Consider the following 26,059-nt stretch of genomic DNA (forward strand, 5'->3'; position numbering starts at 1 on the left):
CGGAACTCACGACAAATACCGCACCATAGAATAGAACCACCGGCACTTTTTACTCCCCGTGAACAACGCACAGCCGCCTCCGCCTCCGCCGCCGCCGCTGCCCCCGCGATTCAAATCGCGGCAACAGAGAACGGAACCAATCGGAGAAAGAACCGTGTTTCTCTCGATCACTCTCTTCTCTCGGTTTCTCCACTCACTGCAGCAGAAGGTGCGAGGGCGCCGCAGTCACGTGCAGCGTGTTCCTCGTCGCAGTCGCAGTCGCAGTCGTTGTCCTCCAGCTCTGATGATCACGCATGTTTCCTTCGGGACGATCGGCTTCCTGACCGCGCACATTCACGAGAACTCGGACGCGGCGTCGTGCTTGCACGCGCCTCGCGTCGAATCACGAATCACGAACCCCCGAGGATCCCGTAAACTCGGAGCCGTTCCGCCACGAACTACGCGCAACGTGGACCCCGACCGAACCGACGAAAAACAGAGAACAGACGAGACGAGAGACAGAGAGGCGGCCAAACCACTCTGCGTGCGCGATCCTATGCAACGGCGTGTCTCTCTCTCTCTCCCCCTCTCGTTTCTCTTTCTCTCTCGCCCTCTCCCTGTGGACTCACCGAAAAGTCACCGACCGAAACACGCGTCACGGAACAATACGAATCCCGCGACGGTCGCCGTTACACTAACGCCACACAGCGTCAAGACAGGTGACAGTCCCCCACCAATAGCGCTCCGCGCGACCCCCCACTCCGACCGATTGGCCGCCGGTACGCGCAGACTCGGAGACTACGTTGCCGGCCTGCGCCGTTTCGCTCTTCTTCTCTTCTCTTCTCTTTTCTATGCTCTGCTCTTCTCTTCTCTTCTCTTCTCTTCGCTTCTCTGCTCTTCGCTTTTCGCTCTTCTCTCTTCCGAACCGTTCTATTCTAGCCGTTGTCCTGCGAGTCGCGTGTGCGAGCCTACCCGCCGGCAACGCACGCACACCTATCTCTTCACGCACGTGGATAAGAGCAAGAGGAGGCCAGGCCAGAGCCACGGCCGGAAAGAATAGGGGGGCACAGTCTAGGCGGAAAAAAAAGAGAGGAGAGGATCGAAAAGTGGGAGAGAGAGAGAAAAGGAGAGATAGACACAGGAGACACCGGGCAAGCGCCGATTTTCAACCCCACCACCCCCGCGACACGATCACGCCGCCATCCTCGACATCCTCGACATTCTCGCCGTCCTCGTCCTCGTCCTTGTCCTCGGTATCTCGTCGTCGACGCTACTGCAGCGCCGCCAATCTGCAATCAGAAAAAATAGAAACTAGACTTGGTTATTTGCTCTCGAAATACGGCGCTGCTACTCCGTCGTTTGATAACGGAAAATATCGCCGACCGTATTTTCTATCGATTTTGTTCCGTACCCGCGCGTCTTTCGGGCGTTGTCGTTGCTCCGTTGTCTCGTTTCTATATTATCGCTTTTTAGATCTTTCGAAACATTCGGAAACCGACTTCCGCTCGATCGATATCAGCGACCTCTGGTCGGTCTTTACCGACCGTCGTCCTGCTCTCGATCGGTGCGAAAACAGGTCCTAGAGGCTGTTGTCATCGAACGATAACGATCAAAAATTTCGAAACGAGAAACGAAACGGATCGGTAAGCGCGGAGGAGCAAACGGCGGTTGTTTGAATTCGTAGTTCCTTGCTCTTTTTCGGAGGATTGTTCGGTGTTAGTTCTTGACCCGAATTTCCGTCGGAACATTTGCGCCAGCACGAATTTCAGCACGCTTTATTTGCTCGAGGATGCTGAGAGAGCGTAATAAACGTGTGGCTAACGATCACCTCGTTACGTCGCCCTCGAGTGTACCAAGTTTTGCGGATATTCGCGGAAAGATGGCCTGCGCGTTGAATAACATCGAAACGCCGTGTTTATTTAATAAAGGCTCTCCCATCGACGCTGACGGGGGATGATTTCCATCGATGTTTCCGCCAGTCGGGCGAAAAAAAAAGGTTATCCGGCGCAATCAAACCGCGTTCAAATTATTTCTGCGCGCCAGAAATTTGCCGAATATCCCGCTTGTTCCCGGTGCTAAACCAAATATCTGCGTTTCCCGTTACGCACGAATGAAAAACGATCGCCGACTTACAGATTCTTAATGAACGAGCCCCGCCGATTAGACGGAATCACGGCGCGCGTGACGTTCGATTAACCGAAACAAAAATGTTCCGAGAGAAAGCATGGCCGGTGTGTGTCCTGCCAACGCCAGTATGCAGCGGCGATATTCGGGAAAATTTGCGCTGATTTTTCCCCGGGAGGATTCGCCCGCGGCGCCATAACGACGTTACAAGAACACCGGTGCCCCTCGTTTGCCGAATGTTCCCTGCAGCTATCCGTATGCAGCGGTGGTCGTTGCGCCAGCGGCATCGACGCTGCTCATTAATTTACCGCGTTAAAAGTAGCCGGTTGCGTCGAACCCCTAATTTCCACTATCGCGATCAGCCGCAGCTGGCGAAGCGGACACAAAGTAACCAGCGTATTCGCCGGGAAATGGAAAAGCTGGGCGAAGCTTTCTCGCCCGGATGAGGATACTTAATTTGATGTCTTTCGACGACGGGCGCGTTTTTCAGAAAACGAAGGAGGAAGAACGCGGGAAACGATAGAAGGAAAGAATCGGTCCGTGGATGCGTTCGACGACGCGTCATTGGATAGCTCGCTCGCAAATCGGAGAAAGGTGAAGGAGCCCACTTTACGCGCCGCGTCGAAAGAGCTTTTGTAGTCAACGGTTCTTGCTTAAAAGCTATGCAGCGCGCACTAGAACGATCACAGGCGATCGAGGCTGAGAACCTGTTCGTCGACGGTGCGCGAAAGAAAGAATACGGGGGAAAAAGATCTTGTCGAAGGGACCGTAGGGTCGGGGTCGGGTCGGTTCCGAAGGGTGTGCGAGATACGCTTGGAAAATCGTCCCGCGAGACGTCTACGTCGACGTCAACGTCGACGTAGACGTCGACGCCTCGCGAACACCGACTTTTCTGCCGCTTAACGTTACGCACCTTGCGTTTTCTGGCTGGCTAAAGCCCCTTCCTCGCCGTGCCGTGGCAATCCACGTCTTTCCGTCGACGGTATGTCGGCCGAGAACGGATCGATATTCGAACGACAGAAGAAAAATCCTGCTAAGGAAAAAAGTACGGTGCCAGACCCTGAGGGACGAGCCAGACGAGAGATAAAATCTAATTTTTCCTTTCGAGTTATGTCGCCGACAGCGGTGCCGCGCGTTGCTCTCGGGAAAGCGATACGTTATTGACGAAAGCAACTTCTTCTCGCCTCTGTATAAATTCAATACCGGCGCGAATTACGCGTTCGAATTCGGGAAAACTCGTTTATGAAAGCAAACTTCGGGCACGTGACGAACCGTGCCCACGATCTTTTCCCACTCGCGGGCTCGTTCGCAAATTCCATCGTAGATTCGTTAACGGGTACCGGGGCGCGCGCGCGCGCGCGAGCACGCTATTAAATCTCTCGCAAACGAGATATCTTCTCGGTTACGTTGCTCCGCGGTGGGTAACGATACGAATCAACAACTGCGGCTTTCCGTCTTATTTTCGTCGACCTTCCTAGACGGGGGCGGATCCTCGTTTCCGTACAAGTTGGTACCGGCGTCGGGGGTAAGCGCGTTTCGCCGGCACGGTGGCATTGGAAATGCGGCTGGTTCGAAAAAATAAAAACCAGTTGAATCGTCCCGCGAGAGTGCTTTCCTCCGAGTCGATTTTTGGCGCTGAGGAAACGTGCCCCGGCGCAGTCGTCCGTTGCGCGTTCCCAGAAAAAGAACTGTCGGCGAGAGGAGCGATGAACGAAATGGGATCGATAGCCGAACAACGGGCCAAATCCCGATGGAAAACGTGTGGAAAACGCGGATACGTTGCTCCGTTGGCACTCGTCACGAAGGGCGAGAGAGGGCAAAAGTCGCGACAGCGACAGTGGCAACGGTAACGGCCAGACGACCGATCGAAGGCCGTGGAACAAAACCCAATTAAGTTCGTCCAAGTCCAACTTCCGCCAGGCCGTTACACGAAAAACATTTTCTGGGTGAAACTGGTTAGGCCATTTAAGCTGAGTCCGCGTATACCGCTGGGCTGACGTAGTCGACTATCGGCTCAGAAAAAAGTATGTGTGCGCCAGAGAAAGAAAGGTAGGAAGAGGGGCAGAAGGGGGAGGGGAGAAAAAGTTGCGCGGAAAAACGTTTTCTGCATGTTAGACTCAATTAAACGAAATTCCAATGGAACGGAAGAATCGGGAGCAAGCCATGCCAGGAGCGAAAGCTCGGTCCGATCGAAAATCTATTGTCTCGATCTGCTTGCTTTAATCGGAATCGACTGTTCGCGTATTCGCCCCGCTCTCGGCCCGATACCGAACAGTCCTTCCCGGTAATTTAACGTTTCGGTTGTCAACCTCCGTTTCCAAAGGATCGGTCGAACGTTACGGAAGTTTCGGTACGGTTTGCGCAACGTATTAAAAATTCAACGGACCGCGTTTTCTTTTCCACGCAAAACCCCGCCAAAAAGATGGATCGCGTTTGAACGTGGCACGATGATCGAAAATCGTTTGTCGAGCGACCGACGGATAGAAGGGACGTGGCAGAGCGAGAGGGGGTGAGAGGGAGAGAGAAAGAGAGAGATTGCGCAAAATTGAAATCCTTTGGCGAAGGCAGAATATATCGCTGACCTACAAGAAAGATATTCGCCGCGGGGCGTGCGACACGCTCGTTACCAGAATACCCCCACACGTCCGTCTCCGGCCGTACAAACGCAAAAGTAATCTCCCCCGTCACCTGTCGCTCCCCGGCAAAATACACTTGATGCATCCTCGGTTGCGCGGAAGCATTTTTATCGACACTGTCCTCGGGGAGTTCGGATCTGGTATTTCTCTCGCGGCCCTTTTCAACTTTTACCTTTCGTCGTCGCGCATCAACCATTCGACCCTCGATTAAAAGCTATTCCAGGCGCGTTGGGATATCTCTGAACAGAAGTAGAATCGAACCACCACCGCTCTAAACCGATTTCTCCCTTTGAAACCCGTTCGAGTCGAGCTAGACGCTCTGTCTTTCCGCTTTGAAATTTTTAACGGGGAATCGCGTAACGTTCGCAAACGACGTAATCAACGTGCTCTCCTTGGACCGGAGAGCGGGGCAAACTTTGGATCTCCGTCGCGTATGGCATCCGTTCGATAAGTAATCGCCGGGAGGAGCAGCGCACAGGAACCGGAATCGCAAAGCCACGAAACCATAGTCAGAGTGGTCTGCGACACGCATACAACGCGACCCCTGCTCTGATGAGAGTCGTGTGTCATGCATGCGAGTCCAAAGATCGCCCTCGGGATAATCTGTCCGTCTAGTTACGCTTCTGAGATTAGCACGCTCGCTAATTAGTCGGGATATTACAGATTCGGGGAACTCGAATCGATCCTATCCGTTCTATCGACGGGATCCCCTAAACGCGTCAACGCAGCTGGTTTTGCTAAATTGGATCTTCTGTCCTGCCAGAATTCCTTGGACGGCAAGGTGTCGAGAATTCCTTAAAACGATCTGAGTTGGTATTTCATTCTGAGCTGGAATTCTGAGCTGGTATTTCATACGAGTCTTGCTTATAGTTTCGTCAATTTCAGAACGAATATTCAGCATTACTAATCTTGTGACCACCGCGGCGGTGAACGTGCTTGAGCACGATTCGCGGCCGAGAAGAAGAAGAAGCAGGGGACGGAACCGAGAAAGTGGGAGGCGCGAGTAGGAGGAGAAACGAGAGCATGATTTGCGAGACAGGACAATTTCCGCTCGCGGAAACGTGTAACGCACGGGGAACTTCTCGAAGAGTTTCTTCGCGAGAGATGGAGAGATAGGTGGTCGAGGAAAGATCGACGAAAGACTGGGAGAAGGAAACGGGGAACGAAGCGAGTTCGAGAGCTGGCGCAGCCGAAGAGCAAGCGAAGACAGAGGATCGCGCCTTAAAAATTCGGAGAAATGGGTTAAGGAAGCTCCTCGAATCCGCCGAATATAAATCATTTCCGACGGCAGTAATTCGATTCGCGCGCATCTCCGATCCCTCCTCGCGCTCCGCGTTACAGACGACCCCAGTCAGTTGAAACTAGAGCTGCCCCCACACCACGGCTACAGCAGATTTCGGGGATTCATAAAAATTTCATGAAAATCGTCGCGACTCGTTTGCGCTGAAAAGCTTTCGTGGAAAGCCCGTATGGCGCCTCGCGTGGAATAATTACAAAGTGGAATAAATAACGAAGAAACGACCAAAGTCTCGCTCCGCGCGCACGATAAAATCCGTGCTCGATGAACTTGAAGCGCGGAGTATCGATTTGTCCCAGTGACTTCGAAATGTCTTCGAAATAACGCCGCGAGAGAAAGGGAGCGGGTCGAAAGAAGGAAGGGACCGACGGAAATTTCAATTTGCCAAGGGGGAGAGGGAGAGAGGGGGGGGGGGCTCTCGCCTGGAATTCGAAAGGGCGCGTTCTCGTTCGCGTTCGAGTTGGCGAAACAGAAAAATCATGACCGCCTCGAAGAGACATCGAGGGGTGCTGGATGCGCGCACATGCGTCGCAACGAGCAGAAGTATCGGTCGACTTCCGTAACGGCAAGTCGAAACTTCGTTACGTCGTTTCCGAGTTGCAGCGGTGCTCCTGGATTTCCACCTCGATTTCTCTTCGTTCCTGTTCCTCGATCGCGCCATGCCGCCCCCGTTCGCGCGATCGACTTTCCATTCGAGAAGAGAAAGAATGTTTCCTCCGCGAAACCGATTCACGCCGCGCGCCCCCGGCTTTGCTACAGGCCGGGGGGAAATTGAATTTCACCCCGATACGCCGTAACGATGATTTGCGCGTGCGAATCCGTTTACGGCGATTACAACGCGGCCCCGGGTTACAAATACGCGAGAACAAAAGGCGATCGACAAGCAAACAGTCAACGAGCGCGATTCGCTTTAGAGTGTACTCTCAGCATCGCAAATCTCAACATTTCGAGTTTTATTTCACTGCGTTTGTGGAATTTGTAAGCCTGCTGGGTTGTCTTTATCGCAAAGACAACAGATGCTGTAGACTTTTCTGCAGAAAATGGTGAACTCCGCGTTTCTTGAGGAATACCACGATCGACGAGGTCGTGTTACGTATTCGTTCCCTTCGAAAAATAGAAGAATCGATTCTCCCTGATGCGGCGCGGCGCGGCGCGGCACGGAGCGGCGAGGCGATTCATTGAAAATGCTCGCTGGAGTTCATTTAGCCGCGTAGCAGCGTTGCTGGCGAAAAAGATTTTCGTTCGCCCGTCGACGAGACCGATAAAAATAAAACTCCGTGGCAACGCGGGAGGATCGCGAGTTGCAAATTGTACGCTGTGTACACATATACGTGCTCTCGTCGCAAGCGCGCGGTACAGGCATGCCGGCATTACGAAAACGCACATATGCGGGGAGCATTATTCCGGGGGCGATAAGTCCATTGCAGTTTACGCGAATTCTTTGGAACGGAATTAGGGAGCCAGGGAGCTGTTTGTAACGCGTAACGCGGTAACCGATGAATAGCACCGTGTTCCCCTCGTTGCTATCGTCGGCCGTTTCAGAAATTATGTACAAGGCACGACTACAGCCTTAAGGTCGCCGCTTTCCAGAAAGTCTTCGGGCACTCCGGTGGTTGATTTCTTCATGAGCGACGCCAATCTAGCCGACTATATTTAAACGAATTGAAAAGCTAAACGGAGGTCGCGCGCGGCCACGCGCACACCGAAATAGCGTGCGCCATCGATCCTCGCGTTTTCCGCGAGAGAAAATACTCGAATCTTCTAGTTTTCTCCGGAAGGCCAGCCCGTGTAACGAGTATCGAGACGAGAGAGAGAGGTTAAGCGTATTTCTTTGCAGACGGAAGCCGGACGCTCGACGACAGAGATTCCTCCTCGTGTTTCGCGACGGCATTTTCATGGGATGAAAAGAAGGTGGAGGGCTTTTCGCGGCCGGGCTTACGGCGGGATAAAAATAGCTCGACTCGAAACGAGCAAGCCCCGTTCTTAGCCGGAAGCTCGGAAGCTCGGACTAGATTTAAACGCGCGAACGCGTAAAACGTTTGACGAGGAGTGTTCGTTAGCTCGTGGAAGCCCGGTCGACGATCGCGCGATAAGCGACGTCCCCAGGAAAGAGCAAACCGAGAAGCATACCCGCCGACTGCTAAGAAAAACATCCCGTTTCCGCGAGCTCTGCAACCAACTTCGAGCAAACTTTCCGTCTGGGCAAGACGAATTACGCGAAATCGAGTAAACCGAGCGTTATCATCTCGTTTCTAACTGAAAATTTACCCGTTAACGAGTACGGCGGTCGGCCATCGGGCCGCGCCGCGCCGAGCTGCTCGCTCGCGATACAACCGGCACGCGGGTATCGCGAATTCGCGGACGCGGCAAGATTTATGTCGGGCTATCTGCAGGAAATAAAAGCCTGGATGGGGTATTAAACTTCGATTGAACCGATCAAGTAGGGAGGGAGAATGGGGAGGACGGTGTACGTGGCACGCGGTGCGGATGCCTGGATAGCTGCACGATAGTCCGTGACAAATTGGCGAGCTTGAAAATCGGGAGGCCGCCTGTACCGCCGATATTTTAATCGACACCCACCCTACGCGGCACGGTGCCGACCCTGAACGAAATTTCAAAGTTGATCGAATCAACCACAGGACAAATCTATTTCTTGCCGGACTCCCTTCCGCGACTACAATTATTAGATTGCCGCATATGAAACAGTGTTCGTCGATCACACTGATCGACGTTGAAATAAATTTTACATAAAATTCAATACCCAAGCAAATCCTGTAGGCAGGACCTGTAGGCTATTATAGTGTTTCTAGATCAAAAGGCATCGCTACATTCTAAAATTGGAATTTCCTAGAAGGAAAGGAAAATTTATATATTTATTCGTACACTGTGGATTCCGTTTGAAATCCTCGTAGCGAGTCTGACTCTAACAGGATAAAAACGTGGTCAATGGAACGGTGCGTTTGACGGCCATTCGTTTCTTACGGATTTCTTCGAGTCTGTGTTCTTTTCTTTAAAGAGGAAGAACAGGATCGAGTGGAGAAACGTTCGGGAAAGGAGTATCACGAAAAGCGATATATCCCGGCGAATAATTGTACGTCTTGATACGGGCACGGGCTGAAAAACGCGGAGAAGAGAAAACCGCGTTTTTCGCAGTTTATTCGAACCAAATTTCGTGGCACGCTACTCGTTCCGTGTCAGGAACAACGCTCCGCGTCCTGACGTTGCTGCGGTGGAAGCGAGCGAAATTAGTACGAAACTTTCTTAAACGTATGAGAAGTTAACCGAGACTCTCGCCCGCGTCGCTCTCTCTCTCCATCTCCCCCTCTCTCTGCCTCTCTGCCCCGCTCTCTCGCTCCCACGCATCCGGTGTGTTTCTACGGCTATTTACGAACCTTCGGAGCACTTCGCTCGAATTAACTGGGAACACGGGTCTCGGGCCGGGCGAAAAAAGCTCGCGAAGAAAAATCTCGGTGCATCCGTATCGCGATGCAGCCGTGAAACGGCTCGGTGCTATCGAATGGGCGGGGTATGGTTGCGCCGAACGATTTCTTACGGAAGCCCGGGCATAAATTTTCCCAGCTGAAAAGGGGAAGGGAGGCTGAAGCCGAAGTGTCCGCGTCCACGTTCCATGCTCGTGCAGGCGTACACGCGGCGAACACGAGGAAGGGAAACTAGCGAGCGCGGAGCTAACGAAAACAGAACTTTGGACAGGATAGGAGAAGGGCTGCGCGTAAGGAACGTTAACGTTCGCCGGTCCGCTGCGAGTGATCGTCTGGAAAAAGGGCGCGGAGAACATTAGAGGAGGGTTAAACGAGGAAAGTGCACCGTGGTTTTACGCGTGTGCGTGGGACCGTGAGTCATCGAGCATCGCATGCGCGGTGGCGAGCGCAGCGTTCAGCGCACCACGCGAGTACGCGGATGCGACGCAAACGCATCTGCTCGGTGTCCACGGTTTTTGCGTGAAATCTCGCGGCGACCGGTTCGCGAATCGGTTCGACCGATACGCTCGATCCTCGTCGGATCGATCGCGACTCTTTTCCAGCCGGCCGGAGCCGGTATTACGATGAAATACGCCGGCAATAACGACGGCCGTGCGCATAGTAATTAGGAGCTACAATTAGTATCTTTGCGCTCCTAATTTCGCATTAACGCAACGTAAATTTCACCCGGGGAGATAAGTCACGCACGAACACCCGTAAAGAAGATATATGTATACCGTGGCTGGTGCGAGTCATTAGAAGAACACGCGTGGATTCCATGCGAGCCCGTGTCGTCGCTCGCACGCTCAAAGGCATAAAGCTGATGTACGTTTCCTCTTCGTCTCTCGCTCCCTCTGTCTCCGCCGGCTTTGTTCCTCTCGCGCGCCGCTGGATGCTGAATGCTGGATTCGCGTCACAGAGAACCAACGCGACTTATTTACTTGCTCTTTACTCCGGTTACGGCATCCTCATTGCTCGAACGACAAGCTTCGCAATTAGAACACACAGAACCGGAGGGGAACTGTTCTCTGCCGACGATCGGATCTTTCGGCCTCCGCGATTTTCCCATCAAGCGGTAGCCTAGAATAAACGCACGTACACGCTGCCATCGTGTCACATATTTGGGACGCTCTGTACATTCGGAAACCAGTTGGCTGACTTACTTGTTTCCACGAATTCTCGATACGAGACAGAAAGTGTTTGGCCGTCGAACGTAAAGGATTCGATAACCGTCAGTTATCGTGTTCCTTTGATCCGTTCACCGAGAACAAGGGCCAACGGAACAGTCGTACACCCCGCTATGTAGTTCGGTATGGCGATAGCTTGTCGACCGAACTGGTGACTCGAAGCAGGACAACGCGGTGCTATATCTAGAATCTCCGTTAAAACGTTAATCCGTACTCGAGATAATGGAGCCGGTTAAATATAGTATGTCGCGTCGAACGTAAGGTTAATGTAACGAACCGACCGGAATAGAAAACGGATAGAGGGTATATGGTGAAGTGGGAATATCCTAGCGAAATTTCGTAACCATAAATTATTCATTCGAACGTGAAATAAAATCCTCTGAGCAGAAGAAGCTCGGAATCGGAAGAAAATTGATTCGGAATACGGCGGGTTCGGCGGTCTGGTGTCGTGTTCCCTGTGTCCCTGTGTCCCTGTGTCCCTGTGTCCCTGTTCGTGGTCTGGGACGGCGTTTCCACTTTGCACGGGCGAAGACAGCAGAACGACGCGACAAAGGGGCCTGGGACTCGCGACAGACGGTAGGCGGTAGGCGATAGGCGATGTGCGATAGGCGATAGGCGCGGTCGCCGAAAGAATCGCGCAAGTCGATGGCGACGAGGATGACGAGAGGAGAGAAACGGAGGGAGAACAACGATGAAGACGATGACGAAGAGGAGAAAGGAAACGCGGGCGGGCCAAGAGGCTGCAAAGCCGCCGGTAAGCCGATATAAGCAGAGTCAATTTCCAGCGAGTGTTCGAGCGGGAGGAAAGGATTTTGCTTGCACGACGACGAAAAGGCAATATTCCGTTCCAGAGCAGGGCCGTCGAGCGGGCGAACTGGCGAACGGTCGAACCAGAGGAGAATCAAACCTCCGGGACGAGGGAAGAAACGCGCCGCGAACCGGGAGAAGGAAGAACCGCGCGAGAAGCACTACCTTTGTTCCTCGAGACTTACCTAGATACTTTTCAATAAAGTTACTTGGCACCCACCGTCGCGCCACACCGCCGTCAAAACTTCTCCCTTCGTCGAAGAATCAACGGGGAAAACGGTGGACCGTCTCCAAGTATAACGACCGATCGGTTCTGCAATTTCGCTTCGACGTGAAATATAGATTTTCGGGAACGACACCGTCGTATCCCGCGTTACTGTTATGCGCGATTTCGTATTCCGTGGATATATCCGTGCCAGAGAGGCGAGCGCGACTATCGCGAAATCGGGGCCAGCGACGTCCTCGCTCTTCTCCTCTTGACAAGAAAATTCCTCAATATTTAAAAAGCTCATCCGTTCCCCGCTGCGTCCGGTCAATCCCCGAGCAATCCGAAAGCGTACGTCAACTGTTCTACAGCTCAGGGTAAATAACATGTTTTCTACGCTGTTATACTTAGTACCGGATCGAAGCTGTTTTTCAGAATAATCTAATTATTTTTGCCGCGATATACGGGCCACTGAACCGTCCAGGATTATTACCAGACGATCATCGCCAGACTGCGGATCTTTGTGCAAAATAAACATTGCAAGACCGATCGCGTTATCGATCGCGAAATCCCTGTTGCGTCGGACGCGGCTCTGCGTCATTATCGGTGCGCGTTATCGAATGCAAAGCAGCGGTTTTTCGTGAAATCGTAATCGCAGATTCTCGCCGCGGAAAAGGAAAAACCGCGATAAAACGGAATTTATGTGGCTGGTTCCGTGCGAAACGCAGTTTAAGATCGAGGATCGCCCCGATATATCATGATATCGAGGATGCGGCTGACACCGGCCGCTCCCGTATTTCCTCGCGAAGACGGAAGGACGTTGAATATTTTAAAATTGTAATACGCCGCGCTCGTGGAAAAGTTGGCGCGCTGCCTCGGCGGCCGGTGTTCGGTATCAAAAATCGAACAATTCGAGAATGAAAATTTCATGAAACGTTCGCTAACGAGGTACGGCGGGAACGTAGCGTCGCGGCGCTGCGTCACGGTTCGAGAAATCCTCGAAGATTGTTTCGACGGGGGAACAAAATTTCGAATTGCGTCTTGGTCGTCGGAATGGACTATGGGCGCGCCAGAAACCGATTTCAAAGTGAAAATCGATACGCGTTTCGTTCGTTCGCCGAGCGCCGGGTCCTGCTAAAATAATGATCGATCGATACCGGAGTCGAAGCGATTACGCGATTTTCGCGACACTCGGATCCGATTTTAAAAGCGAAGCGGTGCATACGCGTACGTCTTTCCTATCGTTCTTCAATTTCCAGGCTCGTCCATAAAGTCGAGACGCGATCCGAAAAATTCATCGCCGGAAGAATATAGATCGGTGCGTTGTTGCGCGGGCACGCGCGAAATCTAATTTATCACGGAACGCTGTATAAAATGTAATTTAACGACGATGATCATTTCGATATTAGAATACGGGGAGAGGACGCGACCCAGATCGATCACGTACGCGCGTCACGAGCAAAGAACCGACACGCTCGAGCGGAACGGGAAAGAGCGAGAGGAGCGCGAGCTCGTATCTTCGACGCGGACGATGCATTGTTGAATATTTAAAAATTCTAATCCGGCAAGCCTCGGCGTATCGGCGATGTTTTCGGTATCGTTCCTGTGGATCGTGTCTCGTCGGAACGGAAGTGGGGGCAGAGGCCAAAGGGGAAAAAGCGGGAGAGGAGATAGAGAAGAGAGGAGGCGTTTCGGTTTTCAGCAAGCATCTACGATAGAAATACGAGCGGCTCTCTTGTGAATGCAACCTCGGAGAACGGAGAGAGGGAAAGAGGGAGAACGAGCGAAAGAAGAGGGGAAAAAAGGTGGTGACGAAAGAGAAAGAGAGAAGAAGAGGCCACCTTGTTGCGGCACGATGTGCAGTCCTGCATCTGCACGATGCACTCGAGTAACGGACCCGTGTACCGCGCCCTCATTTAATGCACGCCGTACCGGTTGCATCGACTCTTCTGTCTGATTTTTGCTCGCTGCTTAACTCTTTCGAGCCTTTTCAATATCTTTTGCGAGCGGCGCAGCACCCGGTGCACCGTTGCACCGATGCACCGCCGCCGCGCCTCGTATTTTCCACGCTCGACGTCTGTCTTTTTCCTCTGTAGTGCGATTTTAATCCTTTTAGTTCCGAACGATATCGCGTAATGACATGGCTGTTGGCTCTGACAGCCAGCTAATCCCAACCGGTCACGTATAATTAGTGAAATTAAACGTGCCCGGCATATCGGACCGGCACGATGGAAGGGTTAATTACACGGCGTTAATTTTTCGTTCGATACGAAAACGAGATGAATGATACCCGCGGCTCGGCTCGGTTCAGTTCGGCTCGGCGTGGCGCGAGCCGCGAGCACAGCTACACGGAGAGAGAGAGAGAGAGAGAGAAAGAGAGCGGCCTGGCAAATGGTGTCGGGGTCGCTGAAAATTCGAGTAATTTTTACCCTCTTAATTGTCTATATCGGCCTCGCAGCCGGTGAGCCCCGATCGATTCGTCGTTAGTTATGCCCGCGGATTTTACGCGTGCCGTTTACGATATTACGAGGTAAAACACTCCGGCCGCTTAACGCTTAATACCGAGATAACTGCATCGCGGCCGCTGTTCCATATTTTAGAAAAGTGCTTTTCAATGTTTCTCGCGCCAGACCACGCCGTGTCACTCAGCGCCGATAGAAATCCACCGTGACGCTTCGATACGATGGATCCTGCTCCGGGGTCGCGCATCTTCCGTCGCACAAAGATACGTCGACGCTGGCAGCCACCGTTGTGGCCGATCTTCACTGTAACGCGAGGAAAATCGAACCGGACAAACGCTTGCGAGCCAGAGCCAAGAGAAGAGCGGTCGTAAACATAGAAATCTATTAGAGGGTATTTCGACGCGGCGAAATAGAATGGAGATTTATGCGTTTTCCCGAAATCTGTTCGACCCCCCGTCGAGCTCGAATCGACGAGCTGGCAACGCGAGCTCGCAGAATATCGCAGAAAACGCGGGCAGAAGATAGATCAGTCGGACGAGCAAACGATGCCTCCTCGTTTATCGCATAAAACGAGCCAAGTTATCCGATTACGTCCTATGCAAACGCGTCGAAGTAAACTGGATTCCGGCGAAAGGGCGAGCCGGAACGAAGAAATCGCGCGCAGCCTGCGAACGAAACAAACAGACCGGTTACACGGCGATCATCGATGGCGCGAGGCCAATTCCCGAAAGCCGGTCCCGGCAAATTATTTTCCGGTGGTTCTTCGTGGAAATCGGCCGCTCGAGAAAACCGCGTTACGTTCGAGTAGACGGAATTTGTTTCGCGCGAGCGCTCCTCCTTCGTTAGCTATGCATCCGCGAGCAAAAATATGCACGCACTGCGGCGTGGCGGAGACGGAGACGGAAAAGAAGACGGAAAAAGAGAAGGAAAGAGACGGGGAGCGCGCGTTGCGCTCCGTGCACACAAGCTGGCCGATGAAATCCTCCGTTCGCGTCGACAAGGCAGGTCGGTTCTCGTGTTTCACGGTGCAAAGCACCGAGGGCGACGCTCCGTTCCATTCACGCGTGCACGAAAAATTGTTGCACCCTACGCTGCAACTCCTGACCCCTCCTGTCGACCGTTGCTTCGGTATTTAACCTAAATTGACCGAGCCCAGGGGATCCGAAGGTACGCTGTGACACGCCTCGGAACCTGCTCGGGGGTTCGAAAAGAGTATTCCTTACACCGCTAGCAATTAAGTCGACGCGAGAATCCGCACGGTGTCGAGTTGCGCGGCGTGGTCGTCGGTTCGGTGGAAAACGCGCGGATTTACATCGCAACCCGTATAAACCGCGTGAACCCCAAGATCGCGATCCCTTCTCGAAGAAACTTATTCGTACAAATCTTCTTACCGTGGATCGAGAAGTTTTTCGCGGAGCGTCTCGACGCGATCCCCTCGGCACTCCGTCGAATCCGTCGCGTCCCCTCCGCCAAATAAATTTCAAAGTGTATCCGCATTAACCTCGCCCGGAGCGGAGCCGGAGGAGCTAACGATAGGACGATTCCCTTTTTTCTTCTCTCATAGAACGCACCATTCGATCGGATAAGATTCCGAGAGGTCTATCGCGCTAACGCGGAATGAATGGCGAGACGGCTAACGGCCCGGAGATATTGTGTTGCGCGCAACGTTAACTACCGAAGATAGGAAAAGTATGCGTCGGAGAACAGAATCCTCGCATCGTATCGCGTCGTATATTTGGCTGGGGATCACGAATCATCGTCGAGGAGAGGCTGAACCCGAAGAAAGCGTATCTGGCGTTCGGTGGAAATCAGCAACCTGGAAGAAAGAAGCGTGGGAGGAAGGAAATGGAAACTCGTGCGAGATTCCGGGAGCGTGTAGCGGGCTGCGTGTATCCGGAAACGATAAATACACTGTTAGGAGCACGCACCCTCGCCCTCGCCCTCGCACAGGTACACGGAAACAGAGAACACGGATAGGGTAACGCGCGGGTTGCCGCCGCTCCGACTCTCGCTTGCTTCTCTCTCTCCCGCTCTCGCGCAAAAGGCAAGAGATAATTACAGGGAGCGTTTGCGCAAAGGAGCACGCGGTCGGGAGAGCCGAATATATTACATCTACGTGCCCAAGGAGAGAAAAACATCGGGGTGAATGGGCCTCGACGTACACTTCGAGGTAAAGATGCAGCGAGCCACTGAACCCGGCGCAGCGCAACGGACCGATAAACAGAGCTTTCGGTCGAGGAAAGGATACGCCGCGCCGCGTCTGCGAGAAGCGACACCTCGTGCTGCGCAAACGGTTCCATTTCGACTCGCAAAAATTGATCGACCGCTGCTGGATGGATACTTATTTGTAGTTACCCTGTGCGCTCGACGCAGTTTTCATTCCGTAATCAAAAGATTTTTTTGACCTACATAAGTTGCCCGAAAATTGCTGAACAGTCAGCGAGACGCGAGAGTAAAGATGTACCGGAGTTTTATGAGATAAATAAACCTTCTATTTGAAGGGTGTACGTATTTTATTCGGTTTCGGTCGGATCCCAACAGTGCCCAGAACGGCAAACGCCTCTTCATGTTTATGGTTGTCCCACGGGCGCACGGGCACCTCGGTTCTCTCTTTGCATAATGCACGGAGCGAACGCTTAAGGATTAATCGATCGGAGAGCCAAGGATTCCGAAGGTGGACCAAGGCCGACGTGAAGCGCAATTTGTTTGCGAGATTGCGTGCGAGCGCGAGGCTATCCTTGCGTAGGCGGAGAATGAAGCGATAACGGTAATCGCTCGGTGAAAATTTTATGGTTATAGGTAACGTATTTGTACAGCACCGAACCAACAGTCGAGTTCAAAGTACCAGGCGCGCATGTGGGTCAACCATACGTAATTCCCGGTACGGAAATTCATCGCGCAGAAGATACATAGACGAGCGTATGCACGAATATCCTCGCATAACCCGTACACGCGTTCTGTGCAAGTTTCGACGGAATACATAGGGAGCCGCGACGTTTTATCCGAAGAAATCAAACCGGGAATCGTAATCGCGTTAACCGTCGATCGAATTATCCTGCCGAAAAGGAAGATTCACCGGGTGAATCGCGCGAACAAAAACCCGGTATGTTTGTTATGCAATTTTTTGGAACGCTCGGAGATCCGTGCGGCAGCGTTGAACAAACTGAATCACCGATACCCCGTATTAGCCGAAGGCGTGCATCGATTCGGTGGAAGGGGGGAAAAGGGATGAGAAGAAACGAGAAGAGAGAGAGAGGGGGAGAGTGAGAGAGGAGAAAACCGAACACTTTCGGGCTCGATATCGCGTTCGGAAGCCGAGCTACCGTAATTCTATGGGTGAAATTAACGAACCGACTGAATGGATGCAGAATAATCCTGGCGGCGACGCAACGTGTGCCGTTCGAGATAAAGACCGGATCCTTTCCCGTTGGCTGGGAGCACGGTAGGGAAGCCTTCACGGTGATTAAGCCGCGTCCGAAAGTACAGCGACGCGGCCCGTTCAGCTATTCCAAAGGACGAAGGGGAATCCGGAACCCCGAGTTCGGAATCCGGAATCCGGAATCCGGAATCCGGAATGGGGAAAACCGAAATATCGACGAATTCGGCGCACTACCCACCCTCCCCCTGTGCGTGAATGCTCGAAACCTATTCGCCGCTCCGCCCTCTTCCTCTTTTTCCACTACCCACTATCCGCTATCCAGTATTCGCCGTGTCCTCCTTTTCTGCCCGTTTTCTGCCTCGTTCCTCCGCGTTCCTCTCCTAATCCGCGTCTCGCTGCGCCTTCCTTTCAGTCGCCATTCTTTTTCTCGCCGAGACCTCTATACCGGCTTGCCAGAAATTCCCACAGATCCCCTCTGTTTAGCGTAACGATTCGCGGGACCACCGAGATTGCTACACAAACTTGGACGTTCCTCGCTCGATACGCGAAACGCTCGAACCGAGTTTTTCCGCGTTTGGTAAATCAGTCGCCGAACGTGTTCCTGACAAAGACGTCGCTTCGGTCGTTTCTCGCGAGGCTCGTTCGCTACCCACGGAGTCGAAAGTCTCCTCCAATATTCTCGAGCAGAGCTTCTCATCGATTTTTAGCCGGGGCACGGGAACGAGCTGTAAATTCACCGATATCGTGATGCACGATCTACGAACGCGATAAATCCTGTTACCGGCACCGTGACTTTTCGTTTCAGCTCGTGTCGCGCCTACGTAGCGTGCATTTCGATCCTACACCGCCACGGGTTCTTTAAGGGCGGCTCCTTCGGCTTTCTCTCTCACTCTTTCTTTCTGACTGCCTTCCATATATTCCCCGAAACCCGGCGAATCGTCGATCGAGTTGCCACAAGCCCCGTAAACACCGTATTCTTTCGCGCGAAAGAATCCCTCGGCGTTTCCGAGGGAAACCGCGGCAGCGTCGCGTCACGATCGGGATGCACGCACGCGTGCACGCATTGCACGCACGCATACGTCGCGATTCCTCGTTCTGCCCTAGTCTCGGCGCGTTCCAAGGCGAGTTTAAACGGTTCGACGAGTAGCGGAGTCTTTCGTTCGAGGGCAGCCATCCGAGTGTACGCGCTCTTTGATTCCCGAGAAGAGGTCTTCGACGCTTTGTGAATTGTCGTTTGTGCGCGAGTCGTGCGCACTCTGCTGCTCGTCGTTTCTTTCGAAGCTTTCGTTCATTCCGTTACCCATCCACCCCCTCGGCAGCCGGACGTCTTTCTTTCTCTTTATGCAAAGTTCCGCGGTCGTAACTTCGTTCGTACGCGAGGAGGCAAATGTTATTTACGAGCAAATACGCCGACAGCGGAATCGCGGTTCTCGCTCGTTCTCGACCTCGACCTCCGTTCCCTCCCGCGATACACAATCGTCTTTCTCGCCGGGGCTAAATTACCCGATTGAAATTTTTTCACTCTCTCCCGATCAAACTCCCGTTTCGCCGCGGAACCGTTGTCGCGCGACGATTATGAAAGCAAGTCCGCGGAGACGGAATCGAACAGAGAAACGGGAGAGATAAAGAGAAAGAGCGGAGAGGTCGGGTGGAAACGAGAGAGGAAAATCGTCTCGCTGTGCTCCAGGAAAAATATACGCATTATCAGGCTGACAGCTCGATTTCCGACGAATTGAAAGACACCGATCCCGGGTGTAACGTTCGAGACCGTGAAACGCGTCGCACGATTCCGAACGGAACGAGCGTTCGTCGTACGGATTGATTCGCCGTCGTACATTTCGTTCGCGATACTTTCGAAAGATTTAACCCCGCTGCCTCTAAAATCCTGCAACTGCGACGCCTCACTCGAACAAATTCCAAAGGCTATAAACACGAAAGTTGAAACTTTCCCGAGCGTGGCTGGTTTCCCGGGTTTTTCTCATCCGGCGGCAGGAAAGGTTTCGAACCTATCTTTCTCTTTCTCTCTCTCCTTCTCTCGGAAACGGCGGCGGTTTGAAAACGGTGGTGGCTCGCGTCGGGTTCACCGCTCTCGATGGCGTGGCGAGGCGAGACGAAGCGAGGCGAGCGCGTCGATTGGAAGAAAACAACCGACGACTATTGAATCAGCGAGAACCAGAACCGCGTCGCCATTCGTATACGCGCGACGATAGACACACGAGATATCCGCATTGCGGTTACACGAGCTTTTTAACACTTTGTGCCTCTGCATACGCGAGTGTGTACGGTACGCACCACCGCAGCCAGTAAACATCGAACTTGTGTGTCGATGACTGCCGATGGGTGTCGTCCTGTGCAAGCACAAAAGCGAGACAGAGACGGGGAGACGAGTGATCGAGGACGACGATTACGTCGAGGGTGGCGTACAGGGAATTGGAGAGGGTGTATAGGTTCGCCGGTGAACCGGCTAGAGGGATAGAGGCAGAGAGGAGCGGGGAGAAAGTGAGACGGACAGATAGACAGAGTGACAAAGAGAGAGAGAGAGAGAGAGAGAGAGAGAGAGAGAGGGGGAGAAGGGGAAACAAACAGGGGAGGGAAAGGTCAAAACACGATATTAGGTTTGGACCCGGTTTCTGGATGCATGTGTACGGCTGGCGTAACTACCGACGCCGGAAGATCGCGGAACTAAACGCTGGCGGAACGCTCGGTACGCCCCCGGAATTGCAGCCATTTTCGAGAGAGACCTCAGTCTCCTCTGATAAGCTATATGCAAGCGCCTACATTGCCACGGAGTAATATATCGCGGGGCGAGATGTCGGGATGTATGCGAGATCTCGTGAGAATCGCAGCCGAGTCGGCTCTGGTCGAGACCCTGGAGGTCCTCGGCTTTCGTCCGGCAGTGCTATCCTTGAAGCAAAAGAACCTTCAGGTTCGATGAAAATTCCTGTCGATAACACGTACACGCGTTTCGAGCTGGCAGAGATTCCGTCGTGCGACAAGGTATACGCCCTTACACGCTCGCATGATTGACAGAAGCCAAGGACCGAGGGAACGATGAAGACTCGGATTGATCGCACGACGGGACCAAGGAGGATCGGCCAGCGACGAAAACGAAGGGTATGCCTGACCGGCCTTGAACGGACGACTTTGATGGAACGACCGAAGCGCCGGCGAAGCGCGCGGATCGCCTTTCGCGATACGCTTCCACGTTGTTCCGTTCCGTACCGTTCTGTACCGTTTCATTCCGTACCGTTCGTCTCGGCCGTGTTCACCCTTCGTTGGACAAACTTTTTCTCGCGACAAAAAGAATTTTATCCCGACAGAGTCGGTTAACGGCTCCGGCAGTTTCACGGATCGGCCCGCCCCCGCTTCGCAACCCCCGTCCCACGCGTCTCAATGGAACCAGGCTTTTTACGAACGGTCCAAACGGTTTTACGTAGGAGAACCCTAGCTACGGAAAAACCGTTATTGTCGCGATAAGTTTTTTTTTATACACCGCTGCTGTCTTTTTGCCAGGATATATTGGCCGGTGTTCCATTACGGGGTCTGGCCGCGTCGAACGACGAGGGAATAGTATAACGCCGCGCGCGCGCGCGCTACTCGGAAAGTTCGACGCGCGAATTCGGGGGTTATTCGCCGGTATCGTTATTATATTTTCCGTTTAGGATTCGGGGTAATGTGTTTTACCGCGATTCCCTCGGAATACGCGCAACGCCGACGTGCGTTGAAGAGGCGAGCTATAGCGAGTTCTCGACAGAATCGTGACGATAATCTGATAGCTAGGGATAGGGGCGGAAGAAGCGGCGGCGGCTGGGAAGGAACGTAGGGGAATCGAACGCTCGGAATTTTATCCCTTTAAACTCGATGGAACGTCGAAGAAACACGGAACAACCCTACGAAGAAGAGATCGAGAACAAACGGCTTGAGGTGGTCGGCCACCACCTTCCGGCCGTCTCCCCGCTGTACCGCCCTGCCACCCTTTGCCGTCCTACAATCCCGCCACCCTGCCACCCTGCCCTCTGCTCCGCCACGCTCCCCTTTGTCCGGGAAGATCGCGTTATCGGTCGACAAAATATTGTTATCGTGCCGTAGCGATGGTGAATCACTGATGCGAGAACGCGGCGTACAAAGGGAGCCGTGCAAACGGAAAATCGATAACGATTGACCGGTAAACGTATTGACCGGGAGCATCGGGTATCGTGCGGGTCCAAAGTGAAACGGAACGGAACGAGACAAAGAAATCGCGGCGGGCTCTCCGGGTAAGACTTCTGGCGCGACAGCGCCGGTCGCGGAATTGCGACGCGAATGACCATTTGGACGTTTCCACGTAATCGAAGCTACCCTATACCAGCGCCGGTCGAGAAGGCCATGCAGGCTGCGCCACGTAACTCCCCGAGCTTCCTTTTCGCGGATACGCTCCCTCCAAGAGCTTCGGTTTTATTCACCACTGAATTTCTTCGATCATTTTTGTACGGTACAACTTCGCGCATTCGTCGATGTCTCTTTGCCTTAACGAGCCTCCGAACGAAACCGCATAGAGTCGATCTGTTCCCAAGGATCGTAGCGGTCAAAACGACTTCCAGTTATGCGCGGAATTACCGCGAACGGTGTACCTGCACCGAGGGAATCGGGTGACACGTGTTTCCCGGAGCCCGCGCGGGGGCGTAACTTGGAAACTGGAAACAGCGGCCGCGTTAATTTCGCGGGAATACGATTGCGCGGCGCTTACGAGACGTTCGAGGGAATCGCGGAGAGTCGTGTCGACGGAAGTGCGAATAAATGGGGCGAAACGCGAGCACGCCGGATCGTCGAGATCGTGACCGGAGTCGTTTCTCCGAGTTGCCTTTCGCGGGATCGGCGATATCGAAATACGCGGAGTAGCAGTCCGTTATCGGGAATGCATGTAAAACGAAGGCGAAGGCGAACGGTTCGAGTACGCTAAAGTAAACGAGGCTGGGAAGGCGGATCGACGGACGTTCGACGGGCCGATGCGAGCAAGCGACTTTCCATTAATCTCCATTGGTACCCGATCCGTAAATGGCTTGCACCGCAGCTTGCGCCCAAAAATCGATACGGCCCCGCATCGCGTTCCCATTATTAAAGATCCTGGCTGGCGCAGGATTACGATTGTTCCGGTGGCCTCGCGTCGGCTTGATAAATATTCTGGAGGATGCGAGGAGAACAATCGCCGGGTAACGACCACGCTCGCGTCAGCTCGCGGCCTGATCAACCGAGAAGACGATGACGCGGCGCGGCGCTCTTCTATCCGCTAAGCACGTACCCGGCCCCGTTGTTAAACGTGAGAACGGTTATAACAGCTGACAAAATTACAAAAAGTCCTCGATCGTTTCGAAAGAATCGTTCGGGAACGGAAAGAATTGGCCCTTCCGGAACGTCGTTCGCTGATCAACGATTTGAGATACATGAGCGTGTTTGCTCGATTGCACCCTCTACAATCGCGACCAGATGATAGGATATTTTCTTCTCTGTCCCGGCGTAGTCGAATCGACAGAGAAATAAAACCGACAAAGACGTTCTTGGCTCGACTTTGCTCGGGATTTGCGGTAAAATCGGAACCCCCCTGCTCGAAACCGAAACCGACACCGACAACGTTGCAAATGGCTCGGCTCTCTCGACCGCTTCGAATCCGCTTCGGACCGTCCGTACGCTCCCGGTTATCCGATAACTCGAACAATTGTGCTTATTTCGTTTGGTATCGCTCGGGCCTATGTACCGGGACGACAATGACCGGGATTTACCTTCAGATCGTACGGATCGATTACAAATATCCTTGGTACAGGAACGCGATATATGGCTCGGTTAGGGGCGGCGGGACGACAGGGGGGTAGACCGGAGAAGGAGAGAGAGAGAGAGAGAGAGAGAGCGAAAGAAGGAGAGAGGAGACGAGAGGAGGAAAAGCGAGTTCGACGCACCCCGTGCACGCCGGACGCGTCTATTTTCTGCCGGCGTTTATTGTTTACGACCACGTTACGCAAACAAAACGAGGACGACACTGCCGGGGTGCGGATTCGATTTCGCGATCGGTAATCGTTATCCTCGTCGATCGACTCGTTCCTCCTCGATCCGTAGCTCGAGAGAGGATTTTTTCCTCGCGACTATCCGCACAGGCTCCGATAGAAGAACCAAAGCAACAAGGACCAGACAGATATTGTGTCCCGTTGACCCATTAACGGGCTAGACGAGTCGATTCGTACGATTTCTTTGAAAACCTTCGAATTTTCAAAAAATTGTTTAGTCTTCAAATGGCTGCTAGGAAATAAATACGGAATGGGTACAGACACCTCTATCCAAGGATGAACCAACGACTCTGGTGATCAAACGACAAGCGTGAGAAGAGCGAGTGTGTTAACAGGTTAAAAGCAACATCGTTCTCGCTGCTGGTTCGCTCGGTCGGACGGAACATTTGAAAGAGACGCAACGACGGAACTGTGGTGTACAGTTTGATCGTCGCAACGATTCACAGCCAGTATCAACAGCCTAGAGGACATCGCCTCGAGAATATACGTGTGCTGTAACGCGGCCGAATGCAGAAATATTTGATGCGGCCGTACGTGCCCGAAAATTCAATGCCAACTGCCTGCGAACGGACACGAATTTAATTGCATGGTAAACGCGACACGCGAGCTCGCGGGCAGAAATTGCCGAGAGAGCTAGAGAGAGAGCGTTGGAGAGAGCGAGAGAGCGAGTCGGAGGCGTTCCCATTAGAATTTTCGTGGTTCGACCCCCGCAATGGGTCGAATGAATGAAAACTCGGTGGTACGGTCCGTTCCTGCGTTACCCTAGTGCCTCGTCCATGAATCGCTCAAGATCCAACCGGAAACGAGCCTTACGAGGACCACGATTGCCTCTATTTTCTCGCAAAAGTGCTCTCAAAAACGCGAGCAAAACCACCATTACTACTACCGCTGCTGCTGCTACTACTATTAACCCCTTCTCGTGTAATAACGAGTCGCACTCGTGACAGAATTGACTAAATACGCGTGTAATTCCTTTCTTTCAAGTCAAAATACGATTCTATACTTTTCCGATAAATCTTTAAACATTAAAGTATACTTGGACACGGAATAAACACGTATATAGTTCCGTTCTCTTTTAGGAACTGATTCGAGACGAAAAGGTAGTAAGGTAAGGGGTTAATAATACGTATCGCATGTACCTACGCGACACAAATATGGTCGAGAGTCAGCGCGTGTAAGACGACGTCTCTAACCCCGAAGAGCGTCGAAATTGCTTAGCATCTTTCTGCGATGTATTTTGTAATGTTCCGAAAGGGAGATTCTCCTGAAAAATAAGAGCAGAGATGAGCGTAGGTCGAACGCGTTGAATTTCGGGAGCGCGTACCGCGAGAGATATCGTCGATCGCAGAGGGTAATGAACCCCGCTGCTTTGTGTATCGGATCGTGATATACATAGAAAAATGAGAGCTCGTCGGCCCGATGGACGGCTTACTCGAGTTCAAACCGAGGAATAACGAGAGATTGGTGGTACTCACCGCAATGCAGTGAACTCCGCGGCAGTTTGGCTGGTAGGTGGTCGCGATCGTCGTGTAACGGGGGTTGAACGAGGGCTGGTGTTCGTGACAGGAACCACCGCATAACCAACAGTCACGTTTCGTATCGGCACATCGGAACGGTCACTTTCTACGGCAAGGCACACACGGCTCGGTGTCTCTGGCGCGCAACGGGCCGTGTTTTCTTTCACGGGGGACGCGGGCCGCAGCCAACGAAACGCGGAATTACGGAGGATTTTTCGGGCTCGCCAGGGCCGTCGAATCGATGTGTGATGTTACACTTCCCAGCTGTCTTTTTTGATTCTGCGGATGTGCTCGCGGCCAACGACATCTGCCGGCGATCGCCTGAACCGCGCCGTTCCCCCACCGACTTACCGGGAACATTTGAACGGTCGATCACGACACTTTGCCCACCCCATCCTCGGGTCATCCCATAAATCCTCTCGATTTTTCGCCGTTACTTTCACTAGAAAATGTCCTCAGAATTACTAAGACCCTAAGAAGTGCATTTTCTGCACTTGAAACATGTTCTCCATGTACGTCACAAACGTTTTCAACAGCCTTTTTAATTGTGCCGTTTTCGAGGTTTCATCAAATAGTGCAGGGAAAACTTATAATTGCATGCAATATATGTACATATATGAAAGTGCTAAATGCATTAGCAGAATTTCAGCACAACTTTTGCCGGTCATAGCGATGTTGAATTTGTTCAGAGCACAATCGTATTCGAATAAGTCCATGAATGGAGGAGCGTAAAAGATCTTGCATAAGAAAAGACTGCATTGGTACATACCTTAATTGAGACTAATCATGGAATATTAACCGACTTCCTCGCGTCCAATTCTTCTTACTTACGCAGCTCACCTGCGAATCACCTACGTTGGCGTTCCGATTCCTTTGTCTCGCATCCGACCGCATCGCAATCGATTAAAGTGCGATTATAGCCAAGCAAACTTATCTTTCTCGTTATTTTTTT

At 52.7% G+C, this 26,059-nt stretch overlaps 1 long non-coding RNA gene across 1 annotated transcript; it reads right to left on the reverse strand.

Moving 5' to 3' along the window:
- Positions 1 to 5: 5 nt before the first annotated feature.
- On the reverse strand, positions 6 to 25,441 carry LOC143362158 (uncharacterized). The gene is made up of 4 exons (XR_013083601.1): positions 25,066 to 25,441; positions 906 to 1,268; positions 605 to 873; positions 6 to 574 (listed from the first exon to the last, which is right to left on the reverse strand). It is a non-coding gene; the product is annotated as an uncharacterized LOC143362158 (long non-coding RNA).
- Positions 25,442 to 26,059: the final 618 nt, after the last annotated feature.

Source organism: Halictus rubicundus, chromosome 16, assembly GCF_050948215.1.
Source record: "Halictus rubicundus isolate RS-2024b chromosome 16, iyHalRubi1_principal, whole genome shotgun sequence".
Taxonomy (NCBI): domain Eukaryota; kingdom Metazoa; phylum Arthropoda; class Insecta; order Hymenoptera; family Halictidae; genus Halictus; species Halictus rubicundus.